Source organism: Solanum verrucosum, unplaced genomic scaffold (genome assembly GCF_900185275.1).
Source record: "Solanum verrucosum unplaced genomic scaffold, falcon-dt-bn FXZP01000294.1, whole genome shotgun sequence".
NCBI classification, from domain to species: Eukaryota; Viridiplantae; Streptophyta; class Magnoliopsida; order Solanales; family Solanaceae; genus Solanum; species Solanum verrucosum.
Window position 1 is genome coordinate 640,500 of NW_026019925.1, and position 12,004 is coordinate 652,503.

The window sequence follows — 12,004 nt, forward strand, 5'->3', positions numbered from 1 at the left end:
TACTCAATTTACATCTCACTTTTGGAAGTCATTCCAAAAAGGGCTTGGTACTAAGGTGAAACTTATCACTGCTTTCCACCCTCAAATGGATGGTCAAGCGGAACGCACCATCCAAACTTTAGAGGATATGTTGAGGGCGTGTGTTATAGATTTTAAAGGTAATTGGGATGACCAATTTTCGTTAATAGAGTTTGCCTACAATAATAGTCACCACTCAAGTATCGATATGGCTTCTTTTGAAGCCTGTATGGTAGGAGATGTAGGTCTCCGGTTGGTTGGTTTGAGGTAGGTGAAATTGCTCTTATTGGTCCCGAATCGGTTTATGAAGCTATTGAGAAAGTTTGGCTTATTAGAGAGAGGTTGAGAACGGCTCAAAGTAGGCAAAAGTCTTATACCGATGCGAGGAGAAGGGACCTAGAATTTGAAGTTGATGATTGGGTCTACTTTAAAATCTCACCTATGAAGGGTGTGATGAGGTTTGGCAAAAAGGGGAAACTTAGTCCCGGTATGTGGCCCATATCAAATTTTGAAGCGTATTGGGAAAGTTGCCTATGAGTTGGACTTCCAAATGAGTTGGCTTTGGTTCACCCGGTATTCATGTTTCTATGCTTAAAAAGTGTATTGGGGATCCGGTGTCCGTTATTCCCCTAGAAAATTTGGGAGTTGATGAAAGCCTTTCATATGAAGAAATTTCAGTAGAAATCCTAAATCGACAAGTCAAGAGATTGAGGAACAAGGAAATAACTTTCGTTAAGGTTTTATGGAGGTATCATCTAGTTGAGAATGCTACTTGGGAGGCCGAGGCCGATATGAAGTCCAGATATCCTCATCCTTTTCCTTCCACTTCTATTCAAGCTTGAGGTAATTAGTTCCTTTTGAGTTTTACTATTTTGGGAGTCATGTGTGTTGTATGAGCTTTTCCATGATTTCCTTATGTTATGCATGTTCTTGATAAAATTCATGTTTAGTAAAGAAAATGAGCTTTCATGATTTATGTTTCTCATGTTGTTGTGCATTTAGTATGAGTTGCCTATTTGACTTCATGAGATAAGTTGATGAACATGCGTTAGTATGCTTTTGAGAGTAATTGCATATTGGCTCCATGACATTGTGTTGATAATGATTTTAGTTGGAGAAGGTAATTCCTTCTATAAATATGTGAAATATTGAGTTTCATGCATAATGGGTTGTTAAATGTAGCTACTACTACCTAGTGTTGCATTGACTACGTTTTAGATAGAGTTGAAGTTTCCTCCTTCGAATTGTGCATTATTTTTTATGTTTTATGTTTTATCCATGATGGGCTGCTAGTCTTGAGTCTTTAATTCCATAAGGTGTCTAGATCGTCATTCAAGGATGAATGTTCCCAAGGGGGAGATAATGTAACATTCCAAAAACTAGTAGCCTAAACTAGAGACTAACGTAAGGTTAGAGTCGTAAATAACTCCCGATACTCAATGTATAGGTTTTTGGGCCTAAACATCAAGGTACGACCCCCCAAGGACCAACCAAGGGTCCTTGAGAAGGAACCTAAAACTGCCCAAAACCATCACCTCCCACGAAGGCCACCCACACTAAATGGATGGACCCACGCCCCTTAGGTGGGCAGCGTGGGTGAGGCCTCCTTGGAATCTGCCTAAGGCAGTAGCCACGGGCAGGACCCACGCCTCGTGGATAGGTCCACGCCACGTGGCTTGGCTCCGTAGGTTAAGCCCTCATTTTCAAGTTGCAGACCATGAACCACGGATTACCAGCACGGGTTGTGGTTCTACCCACGGTCCGTGGGTCGTGGAGTCGTGGGTCAAGGCTGGAAAATAATTTTTTTATTAAGTCTTGGGAATTAAGTCTAGGGGTGTTTTGGGGTTTTAATTAATATTAAATGACGTCGTTTTAAACTAAATTAGACTAACTATATAAGGTTCTTAAGTCCCTAAACTAAGCATCCAAATCATAATTTCCAAATTCACAAATCAAAAACCAACTTCCCCCAAAATCTTCTCTCTAGAACCCCAAGGAAGAAGAAGAAGAAAAATCAACCTAGGGTTTGAAGAGGGAGGTTTTTTCACTCAAATTCATTGGATTTATTCACTAAGGTATGGTAGTGCTTCATCCATGGATAGTTTTCATCCATGGAGTCCCTCCAAAACCCTTAATTTCAAAGCTAGAAATCCCAAAAGTTAGGGTTTGACTTCAATCTCATGGATTCCTTTCAAATTTGTTTTTAATTATTGAATTATGTTTAATTATGGTTAAATTGATGATTTTTTATGGTTTTATGTTGAATTCCCAAAGAATCCATGATTTCCCCTATTTTCTCAATTTGGATCTCAAAGTGTAGGTATTGATTGATGCAAGAAGAATATGATAGAATTATGCATCTAGTAATTGAATTACTTGAATATGTTATCATTCATGTCTAATGTAGTAATTCTAGATAAGTTGATTGAATGTGATCTATGGCCCTTGAAGGACAAAGCATGAGAATTATGCATGATATGAGGTTTATGAATATGCTTTTAGATCACTTTGAGAGTAAAGTGAATATGATCATGATCTAATTGTTGTGTTGATTGGATGATTATCCTCATGTACACACTTAAGTATGAATATGATATGATGAGAAAGGTTTGTCACATGTAGTGATTCTAAGGTTGGAAGACTAGTCTCACCTATTGAATCTATGAACTTTAGTATGAGTTCTATGGATTGAATGTCAAGACATTCTTCCGTAATTATGAACTTAAGTCAAGACTTAACATGAACTCAATGGGAATTATGCTTAGCACCGAGTGGATAGTAATATGAGATGGAAACCCTCACGTTAGTAGAGGTCTGGTTTCTAGGAACAATCTCTTGGGATGGAAGCCCTCACGTTAGTAGATGCTGGGTTTTCTAGTAACAATCCCCTTATCCCATAAACTATGTGCCCTCATAGGTCGTTAGATAGTGGATCCACCTAAGCTAAGAGTATGGTTCTACCTTAGGCAAGTAGGACAACCCCTTTTTGGTGTGGGGTAGACATTGGATTCCATGGTAAGCTCCCATGGTCTATGTCGGTTAAGGCTAATCTCCCTTTATGATAGTATGAACAAAAAGATGAGATATGAACTATAGCTTCTCAAGAAGCTTTACTTAGTATGAGTGGGATTGTGGAATCTTATTCATGCATTGCACAAGTATGCTTTGATGGTATTTATGGTATGTTCCTATTATGGTATAATGACATATGAGTTGTTTATGCTTATGACTTAGACCTTTTCATTATCTTCAAAATGATGCTTTAAACTAGTAAATGACATGCATTCTACTAAAATGTCCTTTTTAGCATGTTTTTAAGGATTTTGTGCATGACTATCATACTTAGTGCATATTTGTACCAACCCATATTTTCTACATTTTTCCCATAGTGTAGGTTTTGATTCTTAAGGCGGTTATCCTTTGGTTCAAGCTTGGATTCGACTATTCTCCTTGCTTGTGGTGAGTCCTCATGATTCGAGGACGAGACATTTCATTTTGAGTTTCTTTTTAGTACTTCCTATTTCCGGATTATGTTGTTGGGACTGTGACCCTATTTTGATTCATGAATTGTAATAGATGGCTAATTAAGACAAGTCTAGACTTCTGCTTTTCTTTTATAAAGACTTTTTGGACTTAAATGTGTATTTACTCTTATTGTTCTACTACTTTATGTTATGGTATGCTAAGTGGCTTAAGTGGTGCCTTTCAGGGTTCTATGTGCCTTGTTACGTCTAGGGGGTACCCTTGGGTCGTGACAACAACTTCCATAAAAATCAGCCCAACCTAACAGTTCACAATTTACATAGCACATAGTTCAACCACATCACTTCAACAATACAAATCAACAACACATAAGATCAGGTTCACAAATCACAAGTTTCACAGAAAGGCACTCACAAGTTCACAAATGGAAAAGATAAGCAATACAATGAAATGCAATGTCAAGTATAGTGATGCATGTCTGACCTAACTATACACACCCACAGTCTCTCATTCTGGGATCCATGGGGGACATATTTGTCCATGTATCCATCGCGGCGTGTGACACCCCCCTCGAATATTAGTATTTATCGCGGCGCGCGACACGTCCCTAGAAATGATACATTCTCCTTAATTCACATAACACTTATCAAAACCATGTCTCATAACCAATGCAAATGACATGTTCACACAAATAATGAGGAGATGATCATTTTTATAAGAATGGACCATTCACAACAACACAATTGTGATACAACATAAAAAATGAATCAATAAGCCTTTCAAAACTACTCTCAACACATCACACACCAATAATTAATCACATTGCCTTTTACTACCACTTTTTCACACATTAGAATTATTCAATATGGACAATTCAATCCATCACCAAGTCTCATTACTCTCAAACACATATTACAAGGAAATACACGATTCTATACACTTAACAAGGGTTTAGAAATCCACTTGCCTCAATTAATCAACAATTCACTCCGGGACTTGAGCCTTCTCTTTTCGTTGAGCTTCCAAATCAATGCAATCTATTCAAATACATGATCACAATAAGATTTTAGAACTAACAACACCCATATTGCTATAGTCTTATCCTAGACCCAAAGACTCACCCAAATCTATAATCAAGTTTCAAATGTCAATTCTCTTATTTCCAAATTTCAAGTCTAGGGTTTAGTTCCAAGTTCTCCAATATCATAAATCTAATAGTATTCACATAATATAACACACATAATATGTAATTACCAATCTCAATATGTCAAAACTTGAATCATAATGTGATGAACATAAGAATTCCAAAAAAAATCCAAACTAATATATAATTTGTAACCTAAGTGAAATCTAACCTAAATTTACATCCATGTTGTATACCATTAATAATGATTAATTGCCAATTCATGGACAATAATTGGCTACTTAATTCTTGATCCCCTAACTCCAAAATTGCACTACAATTCTTTCATTTAAGTTGCAAATTACATTAATCAAATACTAATTGCACTAATTTAGTAAATGTCTTCCCATTCGTTAAGGAATAAAAAGATTCCATATTGTGGAACGGTTAAACAAAACTTCCGTAGGAAATATGATTACTTATTATTACCATTCATTTATTAACCACCAAAAAATTTGTCCCTTTAGATCCAAAAGGTCACGACAATTCCAATAAACCTACTAGCCACTAACTTTATTTTCCAACCCAAGATTTCTATCATATAATTATACTCTTATATGGAGTAATTAATGTAGGCATATATAAAAATGGAAGGTTGGGGGAAATTTACTTACCTGCAATTCTTCGTGCCCTTTTGTTCTGTAACCGACACACTTTGCTTTCTAAATGATAAAGTATAAAAGTGATAAACCCTACTACTTATTTTAATATATATGAGTTAAATAGTTTAGGGTCTTAAATAACTTATCACTTTAGCCCCTTAACTATCGATTAAGTCAATTATCTACAATTACCCATTAATTAATTAACTCTAGTTAAACGAATAGTTCAAAATTCCCAAAAATAACCTACCGAGTCAGTACATTATCTACCACTAAAAACCATGTTCGTCCTCAAACATAAAGTAAAAGAAAGTACCCGAAGCTTCGAAAAGCTGAGGATATCTGGCACGCATGTCAAACTCCGCCTCCCAAGTTGCCTCTCTCATTGAATGGAGCTTCCACTGCACCTTCACTGAAGCAATCTCCTTGGTCATAAGCTTTCAAACCCGCCTATCCAACATAGCGATAGGCTCCTCCTCAAATGTCAAGTCTGAACCCAACTCCACAGAATCGAGTGAAAGCACATGAGATTCATCCGGAATATACTTCCAAAGCATAGAGACTTGGAAAACAGGATGGACTGCCAACAAACCAGGTAGTAAGGCCAACTTATAGGCCACCTCTCCCACTCGGCTCAAAATCTCAAAAGGTCCAATAAATCTAGGGCTAAGCTTGCCCTTCTTTCTGAACCACATCACACCCTTCATGGGTGACACTCTAAGCCAATCACGATCGCCCTCCATAAACTCTAAGGCTCTAACTCTCCGGTCTGCATAACTCTTCTGTCGACTCTAGGCTGTCAATAGTCTATACTGAATCATACAGACTTGCTCCATAACATCTCTAAGCAAGTTTGTATCCAAAGAGTCCAGCTCGGCTGAATCAAACCAACCAATCAGAAATCTACACCGTCTTCCTTACAACGCCTCAAATGGGGCCATCTAAATACTAGAGTGATAACTGTTATTGTAGGCAAACTCTGCTAAGGGCAAATGTCGATCCCATCTAGCATTAAAATCGATCACACATGCTCGGAGCATGTCCTCCAACACCTGAATCGTCCGCTCGGACTGACCATCTGTCTAAGGGTGAAAAGCTATACTCATATCTAACTAAGTACCAAACCATATTGTAATGCCTTCCAGAAATGGGAAGTGAACAATGAACCTCGATCAGATACAATAGAAATTGGAACTCCGTGTAGTCACACAATATGACTGATATAAAGCTCAGCTAATTTATTCGTTGTATACTTCACCCGAACCAGAATGAAATAGGCAGACTTGGTCAGCCTGTCAACAACAATCCAAATGGAGTCATAACCACCCATTGTGGTAGGCAAACCCGTAACAAAATCCATAGTGATCCGCTCCCACTTCCAAGTAGCAAAAGGCATCCTCTGAGATACACCCCCGGACAGCTTGTGCTCACACTTAACCTGTTGACAAGTCAAACACCTAGAAACAAAGTCTGCAATATCCCTCTTCATGCCACACCACCAGTAATGCTGACTCAAATCATGATACATCTTCAGCTCTCCCGGATGATGGAATATCGAGAACAATGGGCCTCCTCAAGAATCATTTTAATCATTTTTTCCCTCTCAACACTTTTTCTCGAATGAGACATATCTTCTCATCATCAAATTGGTGCTCACGGATTTGCTAGACTAAAGAAGATCGAGCCTTATAAAATCAATCATACCATCACTCTCCTTCGAAATCTGCAACTGGACAAGACTATTAGCTAACATATGAACATCTCTAACCAACGGTCTCTTCTCAATACTAAGCACGGCAAGACTCCCTATTTTAAGAGTCTTCATACTCAAAGCATCGGCCACCACATTGGCCTTCTCCGGATTGTATAGAATGGTCACATCATAGTCCTTCAACACCTCAAGCTATCTCCGCTGCCTCAAGTTCAAATCCCTCTGACTGAAGATGTATTGAAGCCACCGATGATCAGTGAAGATTTCACAATGCACCCCATACAAATAATAACGCCATAACTTAAGTACAAATACCACAGCCGCCAACTCCAAATTGTGAGTAAGGTATTTGATCTCACGAGACTTCAACTGCCTAGAAACATAAGCAATCACTTTCCCCTTCTACATCAATACACCACCTAATCCGACTCCTGAAACATCACAATACACAGTAAATTCTATACCTTTCTCAAGTAGAGTCAATATAGGAGCCAAAGTCTTGGATTTTGAAAGCTCTTCGCAAACTTATCAAACCACTGAAAACCCACACCTTGTCGAGTCAATCTAGTCAATGGAGCTGTAATAGTAGAGAAACTCTGCACAAATCGTCGGTAATAGCCTGCCAATCCCATAAAACTCCAAATCTCGGTAGGAGAAGTAGGTCGCGTCCATCCTCTAACTGCCTCAATCTTGGCCGGATCTACTCTAAAACCCTCCTTGGACATTAAGTGTCCCAAGAATACCACGGAATTAAGACAGAACTCACACTTTGAGAACTTGGCATACAACTTCTCTTCCCTCAACCTCTGATGTACAATCCTCAAGCGTCCGACATGGTCCTCCTCAGTCCTGGAGTAAACCAAAATATCATCGATGAAGACAAGCACAAAAGAATCAAGGTATGGTTGAAATACCCTATTCATCAACTCCATGAATGTTGCAGGGGCGTTAGTCAACCCAAAGGACATCACTAGGAATTCGAAGTGCCCATACCGAGTTTGAAAAGTTGTCTTAGGGATATTTGATGCCCTAATCTTTAACTGATGATGCCCGAACCTTAAATCAATCTTAGAGAACAACGATGCTCCCTGTAGCTGATCAAATAAGTCATCAATATGCGGAAGAAGATATTTACTCTTCACTGTTACCTTGTTCAACTGTGAGTAATCAATGTACATCTTCATAGTCCCATCCTTCTTTTTCATAAACAACACAAGGGCACCCCAAGGTGACACACTAAGGTGAATAAACATCTTACTCAATAAATCCTGCAACTGCTCCTTCAACTCTTTCAACTCTGTTGGAGCCATATGCTAGGGAGGAATAGAAATGGGATTAGTGCCCGGCTCCAAATCAATAGCAAAATCAATATCCTTATCGGGAGGAACACCTGGAAGATTAGAAGGAAATACATTGAGAAACTCCTAAACCACGGGAACAGAATCCATGAGAGGTGGTTCAACACTAGTGTACCGAATAAAAGCTAAGTAAGACAAACGCCCTCTCTCTACCAATCTCTGACCACATATGAAGGAGATGACCTTGCTAGGATAAGAGTCACTAGTACCATTTCACTCAACCCTCGGAACACCAGGAATTGCTAAAGTCATAGTCTTAGCATTACAATCAAGAATAACATGATAAGGAGAAAGCAAATTCATACCCAAGATAACATTAAAGTCTAGCATCCCAGAATGATTAAGTCTACCCAAGTGTCATACCCCGCCAAAGAAACAAGACAGGATCGATACACTCGATCCACCACTAAGGGCTCACCTACGGGTGTAGAAAAACGAATAGGTACAAGCATGCTATCACACATCATATCAAATTCAGCAGCAAATATGTAGACACATAAGAGAATGTAGACCCCAGATAAAAAAATGCAGACGCAGATCGATGAGATACTGGGAGGATACCTGTAATAACAACATCAGAAGTCTCTGCCTCGAGTCTCCCCGAGAAATCATAGCAGTGGCCCCCTTTACCACCTCCAGCCTGGGTGGTACCTCTACCCCCACTTTACTGAACTACAGTACCGCAACTAGAAGCTCTACTGCCTCTACCTTACTGAACTCTGCCTTGACCTCTATCTTGTGGTACTGGTGGTCTAGTATGAAATGAAGAATTAGGTTGGGTTCCTCCACGACCCCTATGGGAAGTGCATTGTCGCATCAGGTGATCGGGATCTCCACAACTAAAGCAAAACCTCTGACTCGGGAACTGTTGTGCGGATCCTGAAAACCCACTATAATTGCCTCACCCTGTAGGGCGTTGATGTGAACAGTATGAGCCCTGACCCGTGCTATAAGAACCTCAAGGTATCTGACCATATTCGGATGTGGGCATAGATGCATGAATGGTCCCTGATGCTAAAATGAACCACCCCCTTTGTGTGATCCCTTGCCTCCTGATGAGGCACCATGAAACTGACATGATGTACAAGCCCTCTTAGGGTCCCCAAACTCCTCTCTCTCCATTAATTCTACCTTCTTGGCGACGCTCACAATGGACTGAAAGGAAGCCCCTTCTCGAGATGCCCTAAACACATCCGATCTGAAAGAGAAAGTCAACCCCTAACTGCTGGTGCAAGATCATTCCCAACCACGGGGGCCACTGGTGGCTGCCCCACCGCATCCTGAATAACTGAAGCTTCCTGTTGCTCTTGGGTCTAAGCCCTTTTTCTAGTCTGAGAGTCATGTGGTGTGGCGGTTGCACCACCACTCTGAGTAAAGCTCTCAAGCACACTTAACACCCTCAATAATGTATCCTGAAGCAAAGGTGTGGTTGCAAGTGGTCCTTTTTGTCATCAATCGAGGCTCTGGAAAGACCTCTCTAGCATGGCCCTTCATTGGTGATGCTCCACGGGCACAACCTCTAGCTAGTGTCGTTCCACGAGCATGACCTCTAGCTCGGGATCTACCCCTACCCCTAGTTGGGGCCTCAATAACTGACTCGGTAAGTGCTTCCCCTCTACCACCAGTAGCTCTAGTCCTCGTCATCTGTCAAAAGAATATACAATAGCTCAGTACTAGGGAAGGTAACGAGGCACGATGAGAAAAATGAACAAAAGGAAGTTCCCTAATAGTCTTCATAGCCTCTTAGAGATAAGTACAGACATCTTCGTACCGATCCTTAAGACTCTACGTAAACTCGGCTTATATAAATGTGCGACCTATGAACCTGGGCTCTGATACCATTTTGTCACAACCCAAAAAATGGATGTGATGGCACTGGTCAAGTCATCCTACAAACCAACCATTTCGATAAAGTGCGGAAATAAAATAAAAATAAAAGTTTAATAACAATTACTAATACGGATAACAAGCCAACTTAACTAAATCGCCAAAACCTATTTGTCACGTGCTCAAGCCTCTAATGTAAATACTATAATTGAAAGAAAATAAGCAAGTCTCAAATGACGTTGTCTCTCAAGTAAAACAAAATCATAACTAGGAGAAAGAAGGTTCACTGAGAAGACGAACAACAACCTCAAAAATCTCCACAGGAAGCCTCGAAAAAGAAGAGAGTAGAAGGTATCACGAAGATTCTGGCTCGTAACATACAAACAATTGTAGAAGCAAGGGGTGAGTACCAAACAAACACGGTACTCAGCAATTAAACTTCTAAACAAGCTAAGGGAATAGAATACGACTACTTTTTACACCCCAACCGAACCTCCATAACTACAACCTACATAAAAATCAGCCCAACCTAACAGTTCACAATTTACATAGCTCATAGTTCAACCACATCACTTCAACAATACAAATCAACAACACATAAGAGCAGGTTCACAAAATCACAAGTTTCACAGAAAGGCACTCACAAGTTCACAAATGGTAAAGATAAGCAACGCATTGAAATGCAATGCCAAGTATACTGATGCATGTCTGACCTAACGATACACACCCGCGGTCTCTCAGTCCGGGACCCATGGGGGAGATATATGTCCATGCATCCGTTGTGGCGTACGACACGACCCTCGATAATAAAATTCATTGCAGCGTCCAACACGTCCCTTGATAATAGAATTCATCACGGCGTGCGACACGTCCCTCAAATTTTAGTATCCATCGCGGCACACGACACATCCCTCGAAATGATACATCCTCCTCAATTCACATAACACTTATCAAAACCATGTCTTAGAACCAATGCAAATGACATGTTCACACAAATAATGAGGAGATGATCATTTTCATAACAATGAACCATTCACAACAACACAATCATGATACAACATGAAAAATGAATCAATAAGCCTTTCAAAACTATTCTTACACACCAATAATTAATCACATTGCCTTTTATTTCAACTTTTTCACACATTTAAATTATTCAATATGGACAAATCAACTCATCACCAAGTCTCATTACTCTCAAATAAATATTACAAGGAGCTACACGATTTTATACACTTAACAAGAATTTAGAAATCTACTTGCCTCAATTAATCAACAATTCACTCTGGGACTTAAGCCTTCTCTTTTCGTTGAGCTTCCAAATCAATGCAATCTATTCAAATATATGATCACAATACAATTTTAGAACTAACAACACCCATCTTGCTATTGGCTTAGCCTAGAACCAAAAACTCACTCAAATCTATAATCAAGTTTAACATGTCAATTCTCTTATTTCCAAATTTCAAGTCTAGGGTTAAGTTCCAAGTTCTCCAATATCATAAATCTAATAATATTCACATAATATAACACACAAAATATTTAATTACATATCTCAATATGTCAAAACTTGAATCATAATGTGATGAACAGAAGAATTCCAAAAGAAATCCAAACTAATACATAATTAGTAACCTAAGCAAATGTAACCCATATTTACATCCATGTTATCTACCATTAATAATGATTAATTGCCAATTCATGGCCAATAATTGGCTACTCAAATCCTGATCCCCCTATCTCCAAAAGTGCACTACATATTCTTTAATATAAGTTGCAAATTACATCCTTTCAACCCAATTGCATAAATATCATAAGATGC

The 12,004-nt window shown here is 39.2% G+C and overlaps 1 pseudogene; it reads right to left on the minus strand.

The window, feature by feature from the left end:
- Nucleotides 1–5,558: 5,558 nt before the first annotated feature.
- LOC125827476 (uncharacterized) lies at nucleotides 5,559–9,477 on the minus strand (annotated as a pseudogene).
- Nucleotides 9,478–12,004: the final 2,527 nt, after the last annotated feature.